This window comes from Bemisia tabaci, chromosome 3 (genome assembly GCF_918797505.1).
Source record: "Bemisia tabaci chromosome 3, PGI_BMITA_v3".
In the NCBI taxonomy this organism is placed as follows: Eukaryota; Metazoa; Arthropoda; class Insecta; order Hemiptera; family Aleyrodidae; genus Bemisia; species Bemisia tabaci.
In genome coordinates, this window is record NC_092795.1 from 41220558 (window position 1) to 41247767 (window position 27210).

Genomic DNA, 27210 nt, shown 5'->3' on the forward strand with positions numbered 1-27210 from the left:
GGTACAAGGGTCCTAATTGAATTAAACGAGTTATGGCTACGACCGTGTCCTCATATTGGGTAATTTGAACCACGGTTGCCGGGCTGTCAGAGGGATCAACGTCCGAGTCAACAAAAATCCCCGCAGAAAGGCTGATTGCAGAATTGATTTAATTTTTAGATGTGAAGATCGTCAATGATTCTCATAATACATATACATGTGGTGAGTGCAATGGAAACAAATAAAAATTAACTCTGTCCGAAACTCACATACATTATGCGTATGCATACACGACAAAAGTGATGTTACTGGCTACTGAATTTCTGCGTTTATTTAACGTCTAGGTAAACTAGCAATTTCTGAATGTGCTTATCACCAAATGCATCATGATTAACATGGATTACGGTTTTAATATCCTAGTCGCCAGATTTCTTGGAGATCATAAGTAAATTATATATCAGGACTCTAGAAATCGCTAACATTCTATTTTATATCGTGCCATTTAAATTTTTTCTTTGATTCCTCATTTATTATCATCTTTCCACAAACTGATTGCGGTGGACGCACACGCACGGGTCGTAAGACAGTATGTTGGAGTTTTTTTAGCCAACGCGCGTTAAAAATGCAGCATAAAGCTGCAAATCTCAATACAGAGGGAAAAGCTCATACGTGCACAAATTTCCCTCGAAGAGATAGGCTGTTTGATGCAACACTGGTTACAACCATTCATATCTCTTGAGCATATCTCTTTGAGGGAAACGTGCTCTAGTGAACTTTTCCTTCTGTATTGAGATTTTCAGCTTTATGCTGAATTTAGCGCACGTTCGCTAAAAAACTCCACCGTACTGTATTATCTTTCCTTACTTTCTCATTTTATTTTAGTAATTATTTTCTTTCTTTCATTATCCATTTTTTTATTTTCATTATTCAGGTATTTCTTTATTTCATATTTTTTTTCTTTGATTGCGGGCAATTAAGGAACAGTTTGAGCATCCTTGGAACACATTTAAATTTGTAAAATAGTAAACGCATTGCGCAGAAAAACAGGCGACAACAGGGTACGGTAAAGACTTCCGTCGTCCTCATCTCGGGTTCGGCTCCAGGCAGGCTGGCGCGGCAAAGTGGCCGCAACCGCACGAGCGCACGCTTCGGGGAGGGGGTGGATGTTGAGGGGCGCGGGGTCGCGGGGAGCGTCTGACATGACCTTCCCAAACGCAAACAGCTGCCGACTTTACACCGCACACATCTATATTGCACCCCCAGTCACCACTCCACGGCTCACCCCTTCTCGCTTTCTCCAGTCAACCATTTTTCACGCCGTTGCCAGATCAGCAAGATGATCTTTCCAATTTTCATTTGTCTATTGGACAAGACAAAACTTAAAAGTGGAATGGAGCTGTGTAATTGGTCAGTTGTCACCAAGAAGAAGGAAATTTAGCCTACCCTGCCTGTCACTCAACCCAAAAGCTCGAAACGACTCCTAGACCAGGGTTGGACTGGCCCCGAGGGTGGCAGGTTGGCGATCATCACCCGCGTTTAGAAGCCTGCGGACCCCTGGACTCAGATGATAATAGAGGTAAAGACGTAAAAAAATATAGGAGAATTGCGTGACGAACGATCATTCGGCGCTTAATTGAAGTGAATCCTGAATTAATATGATATGAATGATATTTAAATGATAATACTTGTAAAGTATTTGTAAAATTATACATTTCTGAAAAAAAAAAAAAAAAAAAAAAAAAAAAAAAAAAAAAATCATTCGGCCACCGTGTTTGATCAGAATGTTTCTAAGAATGGGCGCTTCGTACCGCTTAGTCGGATGTCAAGATCAGCATGACCTTTTTCCTCCTTTCGTCAAGAACATGTCAAGCTCAGGTCCCTTGACAGTCTTCCCCTCTCCCCCGGTATCTGAAAATACGATCCTTAACCTATACCTCAAAATGTGTCGATACAGACCAAATGAAAGAATAACAAGTGACGCGCACTGGCTCTAAAAATACCCTCTTCATGAGAGGCATTTTAAAAATTTTAGAAGACGGGTCGGTACAAGTCGTATGAAGAATCAAACGCAATTGAAAAAGAGCCATAAAACATCCCTATGAACAGCTAGCTCACAATATTTACGAGATCTCGACGAGATAATTCCTAAATGCCTACACAATGCACCGACAATGATCGCTGCGGGAGAAAGGGGCAACCGCATCGGGAGCGCTTTAAATGAGGATTAATGGATCATAAGTGACCCCTCCGGCGGGGGTCTATCAACGGTGCACGATAAGCGGCACTCTTCTACGCCGCTGCATCATCTTTAATTTGAATATGAAGGAAAAATGAACGAGTCGTTACTAAAAAGGGACGTGTCCATTTTCGGATGAGCCCTGGGACACTGACATTGTTATGAAGCCTAAGGCTCATCTGAAAAATGTTCATCCCTTTTAAAGACTACCCGTTCGAACAGGCTCGGAGCTTGGGCTTGGGGTAGCGACTCGCGGCGTTGTTATCAAGGAGTTCATTATTTGGTTGAGGACACTGATTTGTCCGGCATATTTCACGGATTTTGGTGGTTGATTGGAAGCCAGATGAGAGCCAAAACCGGTGGTTGCTCGTCGTGTCTGACTGCAGGGCCGGATTTAGGGGGTGGCCACATGGGCCGCGGTCCATGGCGGCAAATTTTGTAATTTTTTTAAATGTAGCTTTAAAGAAAAATCGGATTCAGAGAAAAAATTATCAACGAGAAAAAGTGACAAAATCTCTCATTTCCCGAGAGTATATCTCTAATTTTGTCGTCTTCTGTGATACAATAGACAGCACCTTTAATTAGTCGAATTAAGACTAAGAGAGAAACCGAACACAGAATTTGGCCTGGAACGGCGCGGCGCAGAGAGCAATGATGACGAGAACTTGAGATGAACAGGAGAAACCCTCGGCGCGGCGCGGTCGGCATGTAACACATATTAGCGCCTACAAGACTGCATGAATACTTCACGCATTGCGTCAAAGACAGTGCGGTCGCTGCGGTCAGCAGCGGGCGGCGTGAAACGCATGGCGCCTACAAGACTGCATGAATACTTCACGCATTACGTCAAACTTAGTGCGTGCAGCAGCGGTCGGCGTGAAACGCATAGCGCATACGAGACTGTAGGAATACTTCACGCATTGCGCCAAACACAGTGCGGTCAGCGTGGCGCGGCGGCGGAAGTTAAAATTATTAAAGCACATTTATGTTTGTTCTTTCATAATATTTTCGTTCATTTCGTGTAAATGGAAGGCCTTGTCCACACAGAGATAGGTTTACGGAACTTAACTTTCGCGCCAAGTTACGTGAATTTTTGCTAGTAGTGTTGACAGGGCTTTCGCAAAAAATGTGTCCAACACGAGTAAACGGCGGCAAGCAAGTAAATCCGGCCCTGTCTGACTATGATAAACTGCGGAGAAAAATAAATTGTTGCTATTACAATGCTCATGGTAGACTACAGTTCAAATCGACTCTTCCAGTCGTAGTTACAATTTTACCCCCTTAGTAGCGATTTTTTCTATCTTTGTAACAATTCTGCAGTGTTACTGGAACTCAAATTCTTGTTACCAAAAATGTGACATTTTAACTATACGACTAGAAAAGTAGGTAAAGGCTGAAATTCCTAATTCCTGGAATGCGAATTAAAAAAACAACAATTCTTTTTTTCCACGACTATCTGAGCGAAATCATCACAATATTATGATAAGTCAAAATGAACCAGTATAATAAAAGTAGAGACCGTAAAAGACCGAGACAGAGTATCTAAAAAAAAAAGTTGCATCCAGCCCCTTCTGAGGGAGGGGCAAAGACTTTGACTTCCCTAAAAGATGGCCTTCTAAGATAGAAACATTTCTAAAGTTTCAATTTTCTATCTCTAACCGTTCAAAAGTTAAAGGGGGGGGGGGGCAGCGGGACTTTTGGAACACCCTATATATGCGAAGGAGATCTCAGCAATAAGAAACACCCGACTGGGTTCATTCCCATTCCTACTTTTATAGCATATTTCTCTCAAATATTTCGCCGTAAGTATTTTAGCTTTGAATTTTTAAGGGATGTGCTCCGTAATTTTCCTTCAAGTAATTTATTGACGTACCTAATCTTGCAATTCTCGATGAAGAGTTTGAAGAGGAATCACTTTCTCCCTTCCTTAAACACCATTGAAATTATTATAAAAGCCATTCGTCATTTTCCTTCTTCCTTTTTTTACGTGCAAAAGTTTCAGGGTGTGTTCTGAGCACGCTACTTCAAACAAGACAGCACAGAATACATTCAGCAAATGGACGTATTTATGCTAAAAAGAACTATGTTACATGCAATCCCCTATGCACATAGTTCCTTTTGGCATAAATATATTCAAATAACCATGACTCCTAGCATTAACTTTTTCTCGAGAGCGAGGGGAGAGTCACTAAAGCATGTTCTGCTTTTTTTCAAAGGATAATTGGGAGGGAAAATCTTATATCCCATCCCATATTCTCCAACTTCAATAACACTACAAATACGGACGGAATGCAAAGTAAACAGGATTATTAACAATGAGACAGCGCTAGGAAGGGAAATGGATGAGGAATATCAAGTGAGGGGTGAGGTGAGAGTCCTCACCAAAATGAAAGGACCAGATAAACAGGAGACTAGGCAGATGCAACTTATAAATTAGACGCAGAATTCCAAATGGTATCAAAATATTCCCAAAATATACTTCTTGACTTATATATTCAAATGTTCGTGCGTACGTTTTCTGAAAAGTTTGGTACATTGGTACAAAAAGAAAGGTACATTGATGGCACAGTGCACATACGTCGTTTCTAGAATGGGCATAGAGTATTAGTTCCTTATTTCAAAAGGTAGACCAAATTAGAGAGATAAAACCAGAGATAGATCTCCCTGCGCGGCAAATTTTCGCATCACTAACCATTGGGGAATCGCGTTAATCTTCGCTCTACTTGATATGAAGAGGGCTCTATCCAAGAAACAAGAACCACACTGACGAGCCCACATGTAGGAGCCATGAGCCAAGTGCGATCAGCGAGCCAGAGTATCCTCGGTACTTCACTTCAATGCCGCGTACTTACACACTCAGCGAGTAATGTGGTGCTCCACTTGAACTCAAGCTACAAGTTCGGAAAACACTTGCCTACGTCTTACAGTGGGTTAAAAGACTCGAAGGTATGGATGACGTGAAGAAACACGTACCGATCGTTCATGAGTAACAGTGTAGCTTCAGACTCTATTGAATTTTTTTCACGGGTGAGGATTCTTTGAAAGTTTTCTACTTGCACTCTTCAGTTTGCTCTCACTCGGATTAAGTTCTCATTTGTTAAGAGAAAAACAAGCCTGGACGTTTAACCTTTACACTTCATTTACCTCAAGACTTTCCGCACGCATGCCATTTGGACATAGGACAACTTGTGCGTTTATTGATGTTTATTTATACGATGGACAACTTGCACAATGGGCGCCTTAAAGAGGTCATTATTGCAACGGAAATCTATCCTAGTCGTCCTGTAAATCAGTAGCGTTTTTCTTTGAAATACGCTATATGGTTTTCGATAAGCTACGGGAAGATCAAAAGAGATCCTTACGAAAGCATCACAAGAGAGACATTTTTATAAAATCTCAAGTGAAATCCACAACTTTAACCTTGGGAAAAAAACTCTCGCAGGGTATTACTGTGATTTGCCTTAAACAAAAAATTAAAAATACAAAACAAAACATTTCGTCAAGTTTTATAACATTTTAAGGTACGTTTGTGACTACCTTAAAATTTTTCATAATCAAAGACATTTTTCTTCCGGGCTTTTTATCTTTGCAGTGGTTATCATTGTCTTCCATTCAATTAAATATTTTCAAATGTATTTTCTTGAATATTACTCGCCATTCATTACAATTATCCTTTTATGCCATGTTAAGGATCTTCTTAAACTTCCCTTAAGCACATAATACACCGTACCCTAGAGCATCCATGGGAAAGGAGCTATTATTTAAGAAAAGACAATGATGGCTCTATGTGATCGGCCATTTTTCAATGTCACTTTGTCTCTTGTCTCATAAGAGCTCTAATGTTCCTGTCAATAATTGGTTTTTATTAGGAAGAAAACGATCGTCCAGTTTATGAAGCCTTTTTTTTTGCTGTCATAGATGCAGGGTAATGCCTGTTTAAACAACCTTCGCAATAAATTCCAAATGATGATATATCAGTCTGTAAGATTTATCAGTCTATTTGGAAAGTCTTGCAGCAACTATTTAGAACAGATTCATCCTTCAATTCATACTCTGTATTCATTGTGTGACGAAATTCGAGAAGACGTAATATTCAAGGAGAGGAGTTTGTAAGAGCTTCCACCACCGAGAAACGGCTCTAAAAGAAAGTAGGGTTGAAAACAATCCCAGCATCCCCACATATTAATATCGAAGCCTCCGCCTTCTTTAAAGTGCATTCACAGCGCTCATAACCTCACAGAAAATCGATATAATACCGACAGAAACAAGTTCAGTTCCGGAGTGGTATAGGCACCCACGGGTCGACGCCTAAAGTTTCAGCATGATGGAAAACTGTGGATCATTGTGCTCATACCGACTACTTTTAGAAAATGTGAAAACGCATGGATCATTTATTAAAAATTATTGAAAAAAATTAATGTCTCCGGGTCTTTTTCCACGCAAAATGATGACGAAATAATATTCTGTTAAGGGACAATGAAACTCATACTCACAACAACCAACGAAATCAGGGCACCTTAATCATAATTTGTGACCGATACTTAAGAATAATTTTTCACTTTTTCTGCTATCCTTTTTTAGGGCTATGCAATTTTAACTATGAAACTATTCTAGTTAGATAGGTATGTTAATTTAAAATAAATAAATATGAAATAGGCTTGAGAGTAATAATAAGGCACCCATTGAATTTACACTCGATTATACTGAGATTCTAGATGTAAAATATACATACTACGGCGCGGCGGTGGGGTAGTTAATGCTCAGAGAAAGATAGTTTTTTTTTCCAAATCTAAATAGGGTGTTTATTGTTAGTATTTTTTAATTTTGAAAAATCCTGATATTTTCCTGATTTTTCCTGATATCGTAAAAAAAAATTCCTGAATTTTTCATTTTGAAAATTCCTGATATTTTCCTGACTTTTCTCGGCTCCTGGCACGGTAGGCAAAATGCAGTATTTAAGACTTTCTCCGCTGAGGAGTTTCGCGTGAGAAAAATTCCTGATAAAACGTCCGATTTTTCCGATTTTCCTGATTTTTTCCTGATCGGCCAAAATTATTTTCCGATTTTTCCTGATGCTAGACACCCTCCGCACTGACACATTGAAAAAAGTTGTATTTTTCATTGATGTAAGAAAATAGTGTTTGTAGAGAAATGTGGCAACTACGAAAATGCTACAGTGAAGGAGTGACGCGAGCCGGAGTTCCCTCTCCGTCGCTCCCCATTTCTTTCCGTTGAGTGTACGTTTAATTTTCGGCAATTTCATGCCCAATTAAGATATTCCGAGGGAGCAGAGGAGGACTCGAGACAGAAAATAGAAAGGAGACCGAATTCGTTGAGACGGAAAGTTCGCGACACTCCAGACGGAATTTTTAGTGTCATTTTCTGTTACCAGCAACAGCACCAAAAAATTAAAACAGCCACTTTTTTCATTTACGATAACTATATTTTGCTGCCATTTCTATGCGAGTTATGTTAAAAAAAAAAAAAAAAAAAAAAAAAAATAAAATAAAATAAAAATGCTGTAGATTATCCGAACTACATATTTTGCTGCCATTTCTATGCGAGTTATGTTAAAAAAAAATAAAAAAAAAATAAATAAATAAATAAAAATTACTGTAGATTATCCGAATACCTATTGAATTGCTGAAGGCCCATATTTATTTATTTGCTCTTATCTACCATCTTGAATGTAAACTAAAAATAAGCATTACTTAGATCAGATTTTGATTTTGATGTGACTTTTCCAAGCGAATCACAGAGGGTGGAATTCCATCTCGCTGATACTGCATTGTACTACCACTGGACCTAAACCAAGAGAAATGGGCATTAGCCGTGCTCCAAGTACAAGGATTCGGAAACGTGACTGTAAATAAGGGATGAGAATTAATTCGCCGCTGAGCGGACTTACTATGGGCGCACCGTATACACAGTTCATTCTGTGGCTGTTCTGTAATAAATCGACGCATTGAAATGTACGTCCACCGCACGGATGTTAAGGTGAAGTCTTCAGAGGACTTGGAATGAAAAAAATTGTCTCAGAGCCAAATAGAGTTGTAACTAATACACCTGAGTGTTCAGTGATATGTATAAATAAAGAGATGACAAGATCAACATATCAGTAAAATGGGGGAAAATATTAAGGCAGTTCGAACTAGAGTGATCATTTTCTAAACAATGTCAGGGTGACAACTCTTATAAAATTACAATTGCAAAAATGCAAAAGAACAAATTTCATGGAATATTGCAAGGCGTTTTCACAACCCTATCTGACACAGAAGTAATTGAAAATTTCACGACAAATACTTCATATTTTTCTACATTGAACGATATTATTACCGTGGAAAGTCAAGGAGATATCATTAGTCAAATTCAATTTCTACGCTGAAGGAAATTTGTCCGTTGACCGCTCTTGAACTTTTAGGCAACACGAGAATTCAGGGGCACCGAATTCGAGTTGATTTTCGCAAGTCCCCTCCGGAAATATTTTTAGCTCCCCCGATGGCTCGAAATAGCTGTCAGACGCGGGGTGCAGAGGACCTCCTGCAGACACTCGCCAACGAGTGATATACTGACATCCCATGACACCGTGTAAATCACTATCTAAACCCATCTACCTACCCCTTCCCCTCCGAGGGAACAAAATGGTTTAGCTATATGCGTTTTTTTCCCGTAAATCAAGTTATAAAAAGGATTGGGGCACCGCACCCAGTGCAGAGGAGCCACACAGGCCCATAGTACGAGAGCGTGAGTACCACAATATACGTTTGTGGGTCAACGAACGGGGAAAACTATAAGGAGCGCTAAAAAATATTCCCAAAACAAGATAATCATTCTTCCCTGCTTGGTTTACATGAAAGAGTAAGTTAAAGAGTTTAAAAACGCAAAAATCGAGATCATCGAGGCTTTCGTCGAATATTATTTCCGAGTCTATCGCTTAAGCTCCCTTGCATGTTTGTGCTTTTAAAAAACAATTTATAAGAGGAATTTTATGACGGTTCTTATTTTCGACAAGATCAAGAACTGTAGAAGAACTATAACATTAAAAAAATATAAAGATTGAGGGGGAGGGGAGTTCTGAGCCTGTGTTAAGAGTTCGTGGCAGGAAGATAAAATATGACCCGGGTGTGCGTTTGGTAACGCTGAAATTGGCGCTAGATTTGCGATAAATTTTAGACGAAAAGTCGAAACGTTGTAACAATTCTCCGACCAAAATACATAGTTTTTTTAAAGGGCGCAGACATTAGTCCTGAGTGCGTTAAGGGAGGAAGGGAGAAAATAAAAAATTCCGATTTTTAACGTCACGTACTCTGTGAACGGCCCCTAAAAGTTTGATACCTACAATGATTTTTACTCATCATTGGTCAATATTATAAAGTAAAGTTAAGTCGTTCGTGCTTAAATCCTTCTTTCTTGCCTTAACTGATTCTGCGATCGGAAAATTGCGTGCTGCAATTAATAGCTGACGGAGCGGGAGCCATCCACGAGGGATAGATTTACAATAAGAGACTCGGTACTGCGCAATTCATGGCTTGCACGTGTCCATGACCGGGGTCATCATTCAAGAAAATGAATTCTTTAGCGAATAACTAAACTTACTTTCTTTCTCGGCTTAGCTTCCGTAGGAGTAAATCAAACTTTAAACTAATCTCGAACTCACCTGTAACAGAAGGAAACATAGATAATTAGAAGGTGAAAAAAAACAAGAATGAAGTGAGAACAATTGTTGAAGAAAATTGCATTAGATGTACAATTGGACCGCGTTAAGCAGAAAGGAACCAAGCCACATCAGCTATTGCCAAATTCAATTGGCCATTTAATGTTTTACATGAAAACGGTTATGCGGATTTTTGTGCAAATTTCAGTGACTTTTCTACATAGTGCGAAGTAAATTCCAAAAAGAAATCCGCACAAACGATCTATATTGTAAAAAATTAAATTGCCCTGAGTAAATTTGGCAATATCTGATGTGACTTGGTTCCTTTCTGCTAAAACGAACCAATATGAGAGCATATAATAATGTGAAATGGCAACCGGAGCTTTTTGTGGGAAATGGTTAATGGGTGTTTATTCAGCTTTAACCAAGAACTTGTCTCGGTGCCCTCCAGAAACTTCTCACTGGAAAAAAAACACATTGGATCTAGAGTCCAGACTCTTAAAAACATCGACAAGAGAAAATACTCTTGATTCAATCAGATTTTAAGCTTAAATCAAGAACCAAGCCTCTTAATGTGAGCGGATTTCCTTTTGATTTAAGCTTAAATCTGATTGAATCAAGAGTCCTTTTTCTTGTCAATGTTTTCAAGAGTCTGGACTCTAAATCCAATGTGTTTTTTTTTCCAGTGCACCATCAAAAATTAGGTAGCAGTTACCTCTCTCTATAATTACCACATGTGAGCATTAAACTGTTTTCCCGACAGGGTATTTAAAGCTCATTTTTTCCTCACTTCGGACACTATTTGGCTCCTGCGCGGGGGGCACTTGTGCAATTTTACGGTTCAACCGTTCCTCTTTATTGGTTTTCTGCGTTGATGCCGCTTCAACTATATGTCACGCCGTCGGCTGCATATTCAAATACCCCGTGTGCTTCCCGACCAAGTTGGCAGCATGACGTCATCGTTGATCCGTCAATTGGTGTTTGAAGTTCCCTGTTCCGCAGTTGATTGGTTTATGGCATCCGTCACTGTAATTGCTTGCCGAATCTTCCGTTTCGGGACCGCCGAAACTGGGCCTCGGTGGCATCGCGAGACTCAAGCCACCCATGCTTGTTGAAAGTAATAAATCGAAGTTCGATGAGTCGATACCCAAAAAGCAATAACACTAGAGGTTCTAAAACAGTGAGATGGCTTGTGAGTACACGCCTTCGAAATTGAGAACGTCGTAATTGCCCAAGGAAAGTTCCAGGAATTAGGAAGACGCAAGTTTGCGGAAAAACAGTCTAATAATAAAACATAAACGAAGTGCTAAATTCACATGAGAGCTGTGAAGTTGTAAAGGAGAGTTTTAAAATCACCATTTTAAAATACGTAAACGTTGCGCGTATACGTTAAGAGAAGTTTAAGGTGTTTCATGTGACATTAGTACACGATTATTTCCTCCCTCTTAAAGAAAAGTTGAAAATCCCTTAATTGTGTGCCAGCCTCTGCAAGTTATTAATGCAACATTTTGGGCGTTTAAAAATATTCAGTCTTCTAAATAATACAGCAGCAAAGCTCATAGATTGAAAAGCAACTGCGGCATGAACCTAGAGCGGAGGAAAACAAGTGTGGATCGCGTTTCATGTCTTTCTAAGGTTTAATTCAACAATCAAACTTCAAGTCAAATTTCCAGAGCTGTGCATTTTTTGAATGCTTGATAAGGGCAAAAATGCTTCTGAGCTACATTAAACTATCCATATCTGAATTTTTTTGGATGTCACTTGGTGGTCTTTAGAGGAAGATTGTTAGATGTGTACGCTAGAAATTGCTTAAAGGTATACCGAATTTTTTCTTTACCACAACAAAAAAAAAATCTGAGTATTGATAACGTCATTGTCAATGTATTATTCAAAATAGATTATATTGATGAGTTTTGAGGTTGGACAAGCAGATAAAGGGAATGAAGTAATAAATCCATGTAGGTGCTAACGGAACGGTCATTGGCACGAGTCAGTGGCCGCTAAACAATGTGTGTCTGTTCATGTCAAATTGTTATCAACGCAATTTTTTTTTTCGAAGCATGAAGGCGCCGCAAAACGCTTCTCTTATCTAACGTTGTTGCATAACAATACCATTTATTTGAAGACTTGATCTATAATTATTTCTTTTGAGGAGTGTTCATAAAGCCGACATTATTGCAGTATGGAGCGTGCTATGCTATACGGCCAAAAAAATTAGAGTTAATGTGTAACCGATAATCGCACCGAAGGAGATAAACTTGACTGGATATATCGAACACACCTCACAATTAGAGATAAAGGTCATTCTAATTGCCGCGTTCGTAAAATTGAGGAGCAGATGCAAAAGATGGAATGCAAAGGGCACACACTGCGCACACTGAAGTGTGCCGAAGGGAGACTTGCTTTGCTCCAGTAGTCGCCATTAGTGGCGAGGCGTGAATGCATTGATATCTCCCCATTAAATCTGTGGTAAAGAATTGATTATTTGGGTGTTTGTTGCAAACACCCTACTTATCGATTCTTTTCATAGGTTTAAACAGCAAATCAATCGACATATCGCAAAGTACGCCGGGCCACTAGTCCATGTGGCTCCCTTCAACAGTTTTGAAAAGAAGGGAATTGCGTTGAAATGATGTGATAAACGCACGGGTGATTCGTAATAATTGATTTAGCACTTATTGTACATACTGTCGTGTTTTTATTATTTATGATGGTTATGAGTGCACAGGAGGAGCAAGTGGAAAGAAGAAACATATTTCACGTAAGTCAAGTGTACAGTTCAAGGAAAAAGAAAATAAAGCATTTCTGGAGTTCCGCCGGATCGGTTCCTCGTTTCAATGTAGGAGCCCGAATTTTCACTTTGACTAGCCATTTTAAATTCAGTGGTCTTTTGATTTCATTGTGGAGTTAATCCAGCGATTTGCCATTAACATCACAATAATCACAATTGAAGTAAAATTAAGTTTGAGCCGTTTAGACCAAATTGTTTCACTGAACTTGAAACCCCCTTTCAAGTTTAGCATTTAAAATGATACAGAAAACTTCAACTGAATGTATCTTCAATTGATCGCGACATTATTGGCTGTACTGCAACGTTAGTGGAGTTGACTTAGCTTTAGCAGTCCAAACCTAGAACTAATAAAACTAGGAACTCAACAAATAAACGGTTGAAGCTATATTCAAGTAAAAATAACTAAGGACAAAAAAATCATTGACTTGTGCGCCCTCGCGGTGCGGCTGTATGGAGCTTCTTGTTTTTTTTGTTTTTTTTCTTTGAAATGACCAAATATAGCTCCTAATTCAAGTTTAATGACAAAAGACGAGAGGGTCAAACCAACACAGCTGCTTAATTACTGAGATTGGGAATCAAAGAACTTTCATCGATCAATTAGAGATAATTCATAGCGTCGCGTCTAATCAACGCTCATGAGTAAAAAGTGTTGCGTGATTGGGCCTGAAATGCGTTGTCAAAATGAATTCATTTTCGACTAATGCTAGTAAAATGTAAGCCTCCATGGAAATTGAAGTAGAGTGACAAAATTCGATGATCTGATACAGGTTTGGTTGATGGTAAACTTTAAGAAAGAAAAAATCCTGTTGATAGTAAAGGCTCGCCAAGTCGAATTTCTTTTCGATCCCTTACACAATTCGACTTGGCGAGCTTTTACTGTAGTAGAGTCGATACATTAAAAGAAGATGTCCGGTCTGTATTACAGAACTTTAATGTTTCATATACGCCTGGTTCCTATGTACTATGTTCGATGGCTGAAACGTTATTCTTCGATCAATGAACGGTAAATGCTTCTCGGTTACGTCAACAAAACTGTCTGGTGCCTACTCGATGTTCCATATGAGCATCCGTTTTATTTATCACGCATTCGTCGGGCAATTGACAAATTGAAGACGCGGAAACACAGGAGTAAATGAATCATTGAAAGAAAATAATAATCGATGCTGATAAACACTGACTTTCATGAGGTTTGGGGTTTCTCCATTATGGAGTCACAGAATGTCCCTCTTGTAATTAAATGTATTCACGGTCAAAATTCCGTCTTCATAAGAGAAAAATTGTATAACTTGACACATCAAAAAGAATCCCAACAGCTCGGAAAACGGACATGTTTCGTTACAAGTACCGAATACATTTTCATTAGTTTACTTTAAATTACTTTGCCTCTTCCTACAACATTCTTGTTACTAGTGCAAACAATCAATTAACGGTATAAAGTTGCTGTAGTAACCAAAAAGTCTTCCTCTTTTATGATAAGTAATGAGACCATTCAATAAAATCAACAATTCTTAACGCAAATTAGGTCATAAAATTCATTAATGCTACCCTCAGTTTGACTTATTATGGACAGTTCGTGGGTTGGATTTTTGAATTCGATTCAATTTGGATGCGAAGCCTGATTAAAATAGTTGCAAAGTATACCAACATACCAACCTGCCCCGCGTGGTTTTAAGCGCATAATTTGACGGCAGGTTATTTATTAACTCATCTAACACCAGAGAAAAAACTAGTAAATATATAAAAAAAAAAACAAAAAAAATAACAATTAAAAAAGAAAAAGTCCTCCAGCAAGATGCAAATCCCGAAGTGTGACTCCATTGAAAAAACCGGTCTGGGCTTTGACCGGCCAGATCCGTTTTCACCTTGAAGAGGAACGGGCAGAAGTTGCATTTTTGATTAGGTCTGTGCCAGAAAAGCCGCACTAAGTGATGCAGTACGGTGTAACAATGTGTGGGCAGTAAAATATTGCTGTAGCCAATACTTTTTCCATGCAACAATGAAACGTAAGATAGCACTAAGCTGAGAATTCCCAGTTGCTGATTGATACTGATGTAAGTGGGCGACATCGACGATCTTAGCGGTCAACAAGGAAGAGAAGACGACAATTAAGATACGATTTTTAAAATGAACGGAAGGAAACAAATATTGCGAGGCATGATTGTGACCTTTATTGTAAAAAAAGATTTCGCGAAGTCAAAATTTTCCCTGATGTGGCTTGGTTCCTTTCTGCTAACTACGGTCCATTTTTAAGCAATCTAACTACCCTAACCTACCTTTAAATAAGAGGAATTTTCACCTTGTGTCGACAAGGCGCGAAACTTTGTGGCGCCTGCATGAATTAACCAGCCGAAACGATTTTGTCACTCCAACAGACTCTCTCTGTGAAGTCAACTTATGAAGTGACTAGTGCACACACATTGCACGCCGTGAGCAAACGGAATCTGCTAACTCAGCGCGACGCCATGCGGCTTCGCGGATGCACGTTGCAGTTGGTACGTAGGTGTGAACTTGAACCCGCACCGCGGTCGCCGGTCGCGGCTCAGCGCAAAGCCAAGTGACTCGGAGCTCTTTCATACCCAGAGCGACTATTAGAGGTGAGAATCGGACTTCATTACCACTCGTGGAGCCGCATTTACATGTTTCACGCTGCGAGCAAAAAAAATGGACTGCATTTTGCTATTCGCGATAGAGAATTTGCAGGTGTCTGAAATTTGATGAATTTCGTGTTTAAGTGGAAACTTACTGAAAGAACTGATCACGAGGATACCCTTGGTTCATGAATTGAACAATTATTGGAGAAGATAAGACAAAATGATCTAATCTGCTAAAATACGTGTGCTTATAAATGGGAAATGCCGCCAGATGACGTCACTAGGCGCGGTGCATTTTCTCACTTGAAAATCTATTTTTATACTATTTCCCATATCAGAAAAAAATGATAATAAAAATGTACAAAAGCACATTTGTAAAGCACAAAAAAAAACACTTTCAGATGAAGTAATAAAAAATTTGCATTGGCTCATCTTTAATTAATCATAATTTAATTCACCAATTAATATTACGAACTTTTGTCTTTGATTAGTCGCGCAAAGAGGATTTTTTTAGGATAAATCATAGCATATTTTTTCATTCTATGCGAAACTCAGCATCGCTGCGGGAAAGACAGTCGAACGGCCGATTAACCGACCGTGATGTCACTCTAGTCACCACAGTGTTCTCCCGTTGACTTTAATTTCTATTTTACGGAATAGACACTTCTCTTCCTCACTTATTGTCTGTATCGTCGTCGTCTTCATTCGCAGCTGTCGTGATTCGCCCCTTTCTTGGTTTCTCTTCACTGAGAATTCCATCTCACGGAGTGTTGGAATGGTTATTGTCGAGTGTCAACGAACGGAACTACCAAATTTACGAGTAAAATTGTGTCTATTTTAAACTAAATGGAGCATGTAATGGAAATCCTCGCCGACCTTGCTAGCAATTGACAGGATTTCACTGCCAAATCCTCAAATACACGTTAATTTATGAAAGGACTTGCGCGTTCAACACTTATGAGTGATAGCAATCGTAAAATATGAGAGCAGTTAATTGTCAGAAACGAGTATTGAAACGAGACCATGGGTTCGCAATTGGATTTCAAATAGAGATCTCTCCATAAATCGCCCTGAGCATGTACCTATCATCTACCAGGATATCGAAAGTGTCTATTACGCGTTTTGCTAACATTCTCTTGTTTAGTTGTACGACAAAAGTTTAATATGAATTAGGTACATGAAGCCTCCGCTTTTTTTTCCCAAGAACGAAGTTCTTTCATATATTTTCTGCCTTTTGGACTTTTCAAAACAAAATCGCGTCGATAATGCTGGAAATTGATGTTTCAGCCGAGCTGCAACTGTTGTTTTGGGATTAAAGTAATTTTCATTTCAGGACATAGTGAAACAACACTAGAAACGGACCGTAATATTATTATAGTCCCTTTCATATTGAGGTGCTCTACGATTAGTTTAGACACTCTTCCAACAAAAGTGATATCCAAATGCGTAATAGACTTGTGCTAAGATGCAAGGGCACTTCTCAATAAATATCTCAATTTTTCCCCCATTTGAATGTACCTATAATTGAAAAGTTTTAAAATGTTTGATTATCTTGTGCCCTTGTCAAAAATGTCTTGTCTCCGCCAGATTTAAACCAAAGTGGCATCCATGTCTCTTCGAAAGTCGGCTTTTGCCCCAGCTATTTCATTCACATACGAAATAGGCGAGCATTTGAGATCGAGTATGAGGGGGGGGGGGGGGGGGCAGAGAGAGAAAGGGATATCTGTGCATGTAGGGAGTGGCCTAGCTAATTAAGTTAGAGATTACTCACCCTGAATTATTAGCAGCGAATGATCGCAGTGTACAATGTTGTCCCATTTTAGAAAAAATACGCCCATTTGGAACAATACTCAACGAGAATTCTAATACTTATTCCGGAATTAGGCATTCATCGACCGCGCACTTAATGAGAAGCCGCGCAAGTGAACGATGGACAGATCGCACGCGCAAATTTGACAGGATAAACAAACAGACGAAGCCGATCGGAAGAGAAAGCAACGGTGTCAAATTATGCTAATCGATCATCGGCTTCATAGCTGTTCGAAATGGATAAACGTTTTAGAAATTGTGGGATTTGGCAGAGCTGGAGGGAGGCGTAAATAAAAACGGGCGAAAAACAGGAAACGCTGCCCCGAGTGCAAATGGATTTGGCGCGGATTGTGGTTGTGGATGTGGATGCTGCGTGGGCGCCGCGAATGGACAGGATTTGAAATTCAAATCGGACAAAAATAGGCGCCCGCCGCGGCCGATCGGAAAAGAAGACAAAACCCCGGGGAAGAAGGGGGAAAATCGGCCCGCCGCTTCATGAAACCCGCGTCCATTACGTAAAAAAAGATGCGCTGTTGTCGGCACATCTCAACGCTCCTACTGAAAGATTACTCTGCGATAGAGTGACTTTAAAGGGAGAGTATGGAAAACTCGAAAATTTGGAGGTTAGGTTTGATCAGGGCATGTAGCTCCTGGGGCCCAAAAGGGTAGCCAACCTATGAGCTCGAATTATCCAGTGGTTAGAATTTTCTCATTTCAACTATTTACACTGATCGAAAATTATAAAAGCACGTATAAAACTTTGACTTCGCATACATTTTCTCAGTTTCAAAGTCTTAATCCTTAAAGATGCTTGTTTACAACGCGCTGTCGGTCATATTGATTAAACTTTCAAGTGCATAGGTTTCCAAAGATTTTTGTTTTACACGTTGTCGCCCTTTTGGGCCCCAAGACCTACATAAATCGAGTTGACCGTACTCTCCCTATGAAAGTACTCTATATACCCTGCAACTATAACCCTGCAACGGCGCACTGGAAGCTATTATTAGCTTATTATTAGTCTCTCAACATCGGGATACTTCTTCCTGTAGGCAATTAAAATTATTGAAATGGCAATAATATCTCTGCGTAAGTACTCAGTTTTTCAAACGCTCCAACTAACGAAAGCTCCCGTGCATTTATATGAAGAGATGAGAAAAGCGAAAGTGCCTTCAATTTTGAACACGCAACACTTACATCCGTGGAACACGAATAGTTGCATCAAGGCGCCACAGCCAACCCGGGTCGAGATACTTCGTGGGTTTAGATAATGCCGGTTTGAATTGGACTGCATTCTGTGATTTGGAACTACAATATCTAGTTCATTTCAGAAACAACGTATGCACCATTAGTTTCCCTTTGCGCATAATGAGTGTTTTTTCGGACGGGCTAGTAATTCCAGTTTCTAATTGCAAATGTTAGTCAAATTGGTCGTTCTAAAAAGGACTTAAGCGCCAGAAATAATGACACACGAAAAACAGTAAAAAACTTCTCAATCGACACGTTCTTTTCAGAGCTCTGAAATATTAAAACGATGAATTAATTAATTAAACTATTACAAAATCTTTAATTTACAGCGGGTCGATTATTACTGTCCCTAATGTTCTTTCTTGTGTTTTGATTTCTGCCGCTTAAGTCTTTTAAAGAATAACCGATTCAATTATTTGCCTTGGATACTCTGGCCCCGAGTCACTAACTGGTAATATATTCTTCCTAAATAATAAGTTCTCTATTAATAGAGTGCTACCACTGCTATCTATACGACTGATTAGTCCCGTGCATCTCTACAGAAGTGAGAAAAGCGATAGTGCCTTCAATCTTGAACATGCAACACGCACACCCGTGGAGGACGAATATTTGTATCAAGGCGCCACAACCAACTCTGGTCGAGATAATCACCGATTTGAATCGGTGCCACCAAAAAAACTGAGCTGTCAAAAATTGTAAGACGAGAGAAACGTATTTTCCATTGACATGCCATATCGACCAAATATACTCGCAAAAGATAAAAGACGATGGCTTCTTTAAAAATCGGTAATTTGATTTTGAATATCTCAATGATAATACCGCGAGGACCTTGGGGTCTGATAAAAACGAACATTTTAATTAGATGATTGGTTTTTCAGCTAACCTTCTCCAGAGTGAATAGGATAAGATCAATCGAAAAGCGAGGCAGCAAAGTGTATTCGCATCCTTCCCGTGTTTCCCCTGGTGTTATTTAGATGTCAATTTCGATCTCGCGCAACTGCTAGGGCACATTGTCCAGCAGGTACGCAGGTCATGCCTATATATCCTTGTTACGCGACAGTCGCTTTTTCTCAATATTCTTAACTTAACGACGAAGGTCATAACCTCCTCATGTTAGTTTTGAACTGCGCCAATACAAAACTGGTCACCTTGCACCGATGGTATTTTTACGGTACAAGTCTCTTAAGGTTTTACGCTCATCTTAATTGCAGTGATATTTCATGAATATATCCCCGATATACCGATACTAGGTATCGTCAGTTTTATGGATTTCGTATTCGTATCCTCCTCATCTTCGTCAATGCTCTCTGGGTAAGTAAATGCTAATCTTATTTGCGTACCCCAGAAATTTAGCTCTATAGTTAAAGCTTGATGGTTCCAATTAAAAGACTATTATGGCAAAAACAGTACACATAATAGAACGTGAGATCAAGAAAAACAAAGTTTAAAGATAGTGGTTGTAATGTGTGTAAGCATGAACTTAGATTTGTTTGGAATCATTTTGTGCATGGACAAAAGAGACGTCATTGATTATTTAAAGTCTCAAGCAACGATTATTATAGTCATCGAACACGAGGCTAAAAAATAGATCGATTACGTGGAGGAGTCGAGGCACCAACATTTCTCGCCCAAAACAACAACCCACCATGAATCAATTTAAGCCTTTGATTAATTTCTTCTTGATTGAAAACACACAAAATTATAGTAAACCGTTCGACAACGACGCCGGCTCATATCAAAACGGCGTTAGGCCTCGACTCGGTGTAATCGACCAACACGGAAGACCTACAAACGGCGCCTCGGAGTAAATACTGCATGTGTGGTCTGGTCCTCGATCCTGGTCCCGATCGGAGTTGCCTCACGGTGTGAAAATGTGGAATAGTCTAGAGTCCTTTTATACAGAGAGTCAAGACAACACCCCCTCATGGAGTCACAAACGGGAATAAAGATTACAGAAATTGAACGTTTTTTGTAATCTTTGATCGGCCCATTCTCAAATTCCTTTCTCCGTTCCCTCTCTCATTCCGTTTGTTCCTTGCCGAACCCGTAATTCCCTGGTCCATTCCACATTATAATCTTTGCAATCGGTGAAAATGTAATCTTTATTCCCGTTTGTGACACTGCGAAGGCCTGAAATACGGGAACCAATCAGAAATGGATTCACATTGTCTTGACTCTCAGTATAAAGGGACTCTAGAATAGTCCGAGCCCTCATCACCATCATCGATAACTTGGGGGGATTTTTCACACTTGGCAACTGGGCCACGACGCACTGGCGGCCTCATCCCCTGTTGGAGGCTTTTAATCGCCGCCTGTGCGACGGATCCGATACCGATCTCGGTGCAACGGGTCACCCTCGCTGCCTCGCGACGGGGCGCCAGCCGCGCCGTGCAATGACACTGATTCCGCGCCACGCACGGCCCGGTCCGCCTGATTCTAATTTCTCGCGGAGGGCCAACATTTGCGGACATTCGCGCGGGATCAAGTTCAACACTCGCCGGCCGCGACGGTAAATTAATCGAAAGAAGCCAGAGTCAACAGATAAATGATGAGTGCTAATCATTCAAAACCTGCGGTAACCGCTATCAGTTGTTGCTAAGATCGGGTAAGATGTTCTTCTCTCCGAAGTAACCTAACCACCCTCGCTTCATGAACACTGGAAAAAAAAAGTCGCTTGGATCTAGAGTCCAAATTCTTGAAAACAATGACAAGAACAAATACTCTAGATTCAATCGGATTTTTGTTTGAATCAAAAGAAAGTCCGCTTAAATCAAGAGGCTTGGTTCTCAATCCAAGCAAAAATCCGACTGAATCAAGAGTATTTTTTCTTGTCAATATATTTAAGAGTCTGGACTCTGGATCCAAGCTACTTTTTTCCAGTGAATTACATTGAAAAAGAAACTTACGGGCTATATAGACATACCGTCCGTTCCGGGCTCAGAGGTCGAAAGTTCCGGGTGCTAGAGCCGTAGCTTCGACTGCTGCAGGTGCTACACACGTAACTTTCTGTCTCTGAGCCCTAACGCGGACGGTATCTCTATACAGCCGGTATACAGCCCGTAATACGGCCTCCACGGTCGGGGTTTTTTTTCAGTGTATTTATTGAGAAATTTTCTCTTAATTTTTATCTTACTTTATGACATGCCCGAATAGGTCAGTTGCGCTGGTCACAGAATCGCGTTTAGATGCTTGATTCTTGTAGATCAGCTAAAAATAATAAGATCCATCCAAACAGCAACTCTTCAATATTAACCAAGATAACGCGCTTTAAAAATTCAAACATATATTCAGAAAGCTCTCGTTTTTCCTGAAATTTAGACGCCAAGATCATCTTTCTACGATAAACCGTTGAGAAGTTATCCTACTTTAGTTTTTGATTTTGAGCCCCCATCCCCCCTTTTTCTTGGGGGTTAGGCAAAAAATAAGACCAGTTTTGAGTGTCTGGGAAGACCCTCTTTCATCCCTGAGAAAATTGCAGGATTCCATTTTTAGGCCGATTTGGCCGAAAAGTGGTAGGGTCCTTTAAATTCATGGAGACTTCTTGGGTAAAGTACCTTCAGTTTACCGCTTAGAGTCATAATCGATTAATGTTTTGCAAAATGTGATCCGATGATGATCGTAGGATCAGCCAGCGCCCGCTTTCGGATCAAATTTGAGCTAAATTCATCCGCTTAACGTCATTAAACGTCATTTAAAGAACTTTCTCACAAACCCTTCATAACTTCGCATATGAGGCGGGTCGTTGCTGCCCTCCCGACAAGATGGCAGCGACGTTGGCATGAGATTATATTAGTTTAGCCTCGCCTCGCGGCACAGGAAGTGCTTGATAGCCCTGGTGCATCAGGTTCGACACGTGCATCGACACTGCACCGCGTTAACGGCGGCGTAGCGCGGCGCAGCGCCTCCAAAACCTGATAACGTCAGGTCTCTTCTCCCCCACCTCATGCAACGGACAGAAAACGCCATACGTCGAAAGGGTGATCATGATTCGCGACGATGGATATCTTGATCACAAACATATGATTAACGTAAAGTAAGCTGCAGGTGCAGAATAAGTCACTGCTTGTATCAGAAGCGACTGAACTCAGAAATTTGGGAGCGTCCAGGGGGAAGATAATTCATTATGGGTAGAAACATTCAGCGAACGAAAAGATACTTCAGATGATGCATGCGAGAGACAAAGGATTAGGTACGGTATTAAACACTAAATAGTTCAGATTAAATAGTTCAGTCGCAGTTACGATAGAATACCGTCAGAAAACCAAGTTTTCCCTTTTGTCGTATAGAAATATTTTCAAACCGTGTTTGAAAGAGTATTCACAAAATGGTGTAACCCAGATTTTGAGAAGGTGCCAGTCCGGCCTACTCAGACGTTGACACTGATCAGGGCAGGGCTAGTGTATACGATCTTAAATCTCGGTGATGCCATTTGACCAACCTCTCTGTTCGAGAACTGGACATGTGCCCATGTTAAAAGTTCATTCTATGGAGTTTTTCCCGCCCAGAATTTGTCTCGAGTAGTATATCGGATAGGAAATGGAAAAAAAGAACTAAACACTACACTTGGTAAAAAAGAACTAGGAGCATTACATTGTCACTAAGATTGTGCGAATTTCTTTACTTTGCAAATATAAACTGGTTATCTTTAAAAGTTTTATCTTCATCCTTTCAATAAAATATGAATACAAGGCGAAAATTACCTTTATGGGTAAATTTGATTTTTTGCATAGTTTCAGTACCTAGTTTTACTGCAAAACATTCAAGTTGCACAATCCTAGCAGAATGCTCTGGGTTCCTTTCTGCAAAATGCAATCCAAGAAGAAGCTAGAAGTATACCTAACATTTACGAAAACACCAATTTTTAAGGGAAAACTCAATTGGAAACATGTCGTTTTTAAATAGAGTTTGGAGATTCCGTATCTTTTGCGAACTTAGTCCAATTTTGATTCACCGTTTACTTGCAAGTAATGCTTACTCTACCGTAGCATGATGCACCAATTTTCCGCCGCGAATCGCGTACTTAGTTGGAAGCTCTGCGCGCAGGGTGGGCAAATTAACTTCAGCGCGGAACCGGCAGTTTCCCGCGAAAAATAGCAGCAATCAGCAATCGACGATCATCGATCAACACGGCTTTCTCCCTCTTTCGCTTTTTCGCGTTAATTTCTCTTAATTTCTCGGCCTCGGCGCATGCTTACTCCGGAATGTGGGTCATTCATAAACCGCCACGGTGACACCGTAGTTGTCGACGGGCCAACATCACGGTTCTCGCAGCAGGATGTTCCGGATACTGTTTTCATTTGAAGGAGATGTGGCGACGCGGGAAAGCATCGTGCCAATCAGTCCGCTAAATATGAATCAAATCAGCGACGCGACGGATTCGTTCCGATGAGTTGTCGCGTCAAAGGGAAACGTCTTCGTCAATACAGGGTACAGAATGTTCCAGGGTTAGACCACCGGACTGTTGCGGGAGCTTTTCGTATAAGTCAAAATAAGACTCTCCTCCTCACTGAAGTTCATTCAGAGGTCCAGGTGTCCCCAGTCGGAGCGATACGGCCTCGGAATTTTTTAAAAACTATCGTTTTTTTCCTGAATTCGTCGTTCCCCTTACGAAAAAACTTAACTAAATTCCAGTATTGAGAAATTTCCTCTCGCAAATTGCATTTTTACCAGGAGAATTTTGTGGATTTGCGATGAAAATGTCATTGACTTATCTTCAGATCCCAAACAAAAATCAGAAATATTTTAGACAAAAATTAAGCAGGTACATTTTTTTAAATTGAGCTATTTGAGTCAATTTAGCAACTTTGAAATGGAGTTGCGTTCCTTCGTTCGAGAGACGACGTATTTAGCCGTTGTTTATCCACCAAGAGTCGTGAGAAATGACCATTCCCTACGATTTTAAGCGCTATATTCATCCATGACCTCCAAACAGGAATTTCAAGTTTAAGGGAGATTATAGAAGATGTGGGTCTTTTCGGATAAGCAACTTCAGATCCTCTGAATTTTCCTTTTTAGTCTTTCACTGGGAAAAAAAAAATTATATCGTGAAACCCGTACTAGTACTTGCGGCTATGTCATCCGTTCCGGGTGCTGGAGCCGTATCTTCGACTGCTCCGGGCTCAGAGGACGGAGAAACGTGTGCTGGACCCGGAACTTTAAGCATTTGAGCCCGAAACAGACGGTATGACTATACTTACAGCCCATAAGTGCAACTTCCACGGCCATATTTCTTATTTTTCTTCTTCCGGTGTAAGATTTCGTTATTTTTGTCGCCGAGAATAAACTTAGCAGTGAAAATTATGGAGAGCAGTTATTTTCCAAAAGGTACCTATAGTCCACGACCTTGCCATTTTTTTTTTTTTTAAAACGATATTTTTACCTCCCAAACATTAACTCTGAATGGAGGATCTTTTGGAAGAAAAAACTTTATTGAGGAAAAAACATCTTATTTTGATCTAGCCTATTGCTACATTATATGGTAGTTGAAACCTGAGACCTGTACATGGATCTTCCCCAATTAATGCAAATACTTTTTTTTTTTTCCATTTCAATATCGATGAATGTCGGCAACGTTTTCTTCATGAGGTTGAATGGTTCCAGTTTGGACTTCCAATAAATACCTACTTGCAGTGAAGCGGAACAAGACATTAAGGGAAAGGGGGATACACCCCCACCCCCCGCGGTTTGTACCTAGCTTATCCTTTTTAATAGAATTTCGGGGAATGTTACACCAATAGGACAGTTGCCATTCAAAAATTCCGTGTGGCTCTTCATCCAAGCCTCTAATGGTTTACTTTTTTTTAGGGATTTGAGACGTTTTTGCTGATTGACTCAAATATTATGCGCCAAAGCGAGATAGATTGATTTCAGTATTTTAGTTGGAAAAGATGCTTGATGCATGATGAAAATATTGTCGTTTCCCAGCTACAGGAACGTAAAGACATTTCAACGTTGGAACATTATTTTCTACTGACAAGTCGTTTTTTAAGTGGAGAACTGGTGGGCGTACACAAAACATTGTGTTGATTGAGTCACTTCTGTCACCTTTGAATGGGTCGCGCTTCTCAGTCTTACAGAAGATATTATGTTTTTTGTATAACGGGAACCAGAGTTCTAAAACTCGAAGGACTCCACGCATATTTCTCGCAATACAATACTCGGATTAACAGTTTCCTTGAAAGTAAAAGCATACGAGGAAAAATCAAAAAAGCTCTTTACCAGTTTGCAGGACGTCTTTTTAAGTTTCGCAGCAAAATCCTAGAGCTCCGCGTGATTCCATGTGAGTGAGGCACGTTTTAAAAATTGAGTTTCGCATCGCATATAAAACTACCCGATGTGGTTCACGAGAATATGAAAAATTAGTTAGGTATCAACTGCTAGGAGACTGATCTCCATGGTTCTGATTTTCCAAGTTTCACTGCGATCATCCTCTTCAGCAGGATCGTCATAAAGTTACACAAACACACCGAAAATCGTCACAGGATCGCGACACAGTACGAACGAGCCACCCGTGATTCCCGACCAACGTTAAAACTGAAAATATGAATTTCATTTATGCTACCCATCATTCACTGGTAACCGCAGCATTCGAAATTAAAATCTAGAGAACCGCATACCTTCGAATCTTCCAGTACCTTATTCACTTCGTCTTCATTTCAACGTACACAACGACTTTTTCTCATAGAATATGGAAACGGCATTGGAACTAAGAGACCACTTTACGTTACAAATCGTAGGTTAGGTATGCCAACGCAAATGGTATGGTACGCGTGGTATGCCTGGCTGCAAACGCAATGTAATCAATCATGGACTGGTGAGGTGAGTCGACAAAGAACGCACTGATCAATTTTGACACCCACGGTTTGATTTTCGAAAACCGTGATAACACTGGGTGGTAGTGATCCTGATAGACCGATCAAGATGTAAACAAAACGATCTGTCGCGCAGGCGTTCGTCAAAAACGAAAGATTCGAAATACCTGCCACTATCACGATTCACAGTTACCGGCGGGCTCAAAATGTAAAAAACCGCACGTAACGGATAGGACTGAGAGTAAAAATACGGTCGAATCTCATCGAGAGCGCGAAATCGAAGAATGTAAACAAACCGGAGCGCAGGCCAACGTGCCTTCCTCGGCGAGCGGACGGCGGAGACTGGTAAAACGAGGAATGACCGATGACGCCGGCGCCCGTGAGTCACGCAGTCTGGCGCATGCGCAGAGGGCCCGCGCTGGGCTCCATGCCGCGCGCAGATGCCCGGGCCCTCGGCCGCGGAAGCTGGGCCCTTGCTCCGGCACCCTTGCTACATACTCACCCTCGGGATCCGGACCCTCTCGCTTATCACCAGTGACGAAACAACGGGATGCATTGTGCTCTGATGCCGGATTTAATGATCGGCGAATGCCGGAAGCGCCCGTGCTAAGGAGGAACGCCGTGTGATGTGAACCTTCATTGGAAAAAAAACAAACAAAAACACATTGGATCTAGATTTCAGACTCTTGAAAACATCGACAAGGAGAAGTACTCTTGATTCGATCAGAATCTAGCTTAAATCGAGAACCAAGCCTTTGAATTTAAGCGCATTTCGTTTTGATTCAAGCAAAAATCCGATTGAATCAAGCGTATTTTTTCTTGTCAATGTTTTCAAGAGTCTGGACTCTAGATCCAATGCGTTTTTTTTTCCAGTGTTTAGGCGTTGCCAAGTTTCCAACTCAAAAATATTTTACTGCTGATTTTTCGGATAATTTTGTTGGCAACTTCACCTAAAGATCCGGAAAATTCCAAGGAAAAACATTCGTAACTTTCCTCAAAAATTAACATTTTATCGAAGGAAATTTGGCAACTTTATTCCGTTCTTTTTTGGCGTTCTTCCTCAGTACGGCAGCATGGTGCAGCGTGCTCATAAA

At 40.4% G+C, this 27210-nt stretch overlaps 1 protein-coding gene across 5 annotated transcripts in view; it reads right to left on the reverse strand.

The window, feature by feature from the left end:
* The window catches only part of DAAM (disheveled-associated activator of morphogenesis-like protein), a 192260-nt gene that overhangs the window by 120220 nt on the left and 44830 nt on the right, over positions 1–27210 (reverse strand). Inside the window, exon 1 of one of the 5 annotated variants that reach the window (XM_072298362.1) lies at positions 25524–25908. The exons of the other annotated variants lie outside the window; for them this stretch is intronic. The gene's annotated coding sequence lies outside the window, so the exon portion shown is untranslated. Of the gene's footprint in view, positions 1–25523; positions 25909–27210 lie in introns of those variants that run through there. 5 annotated transcript variants of the gene reach the window in all.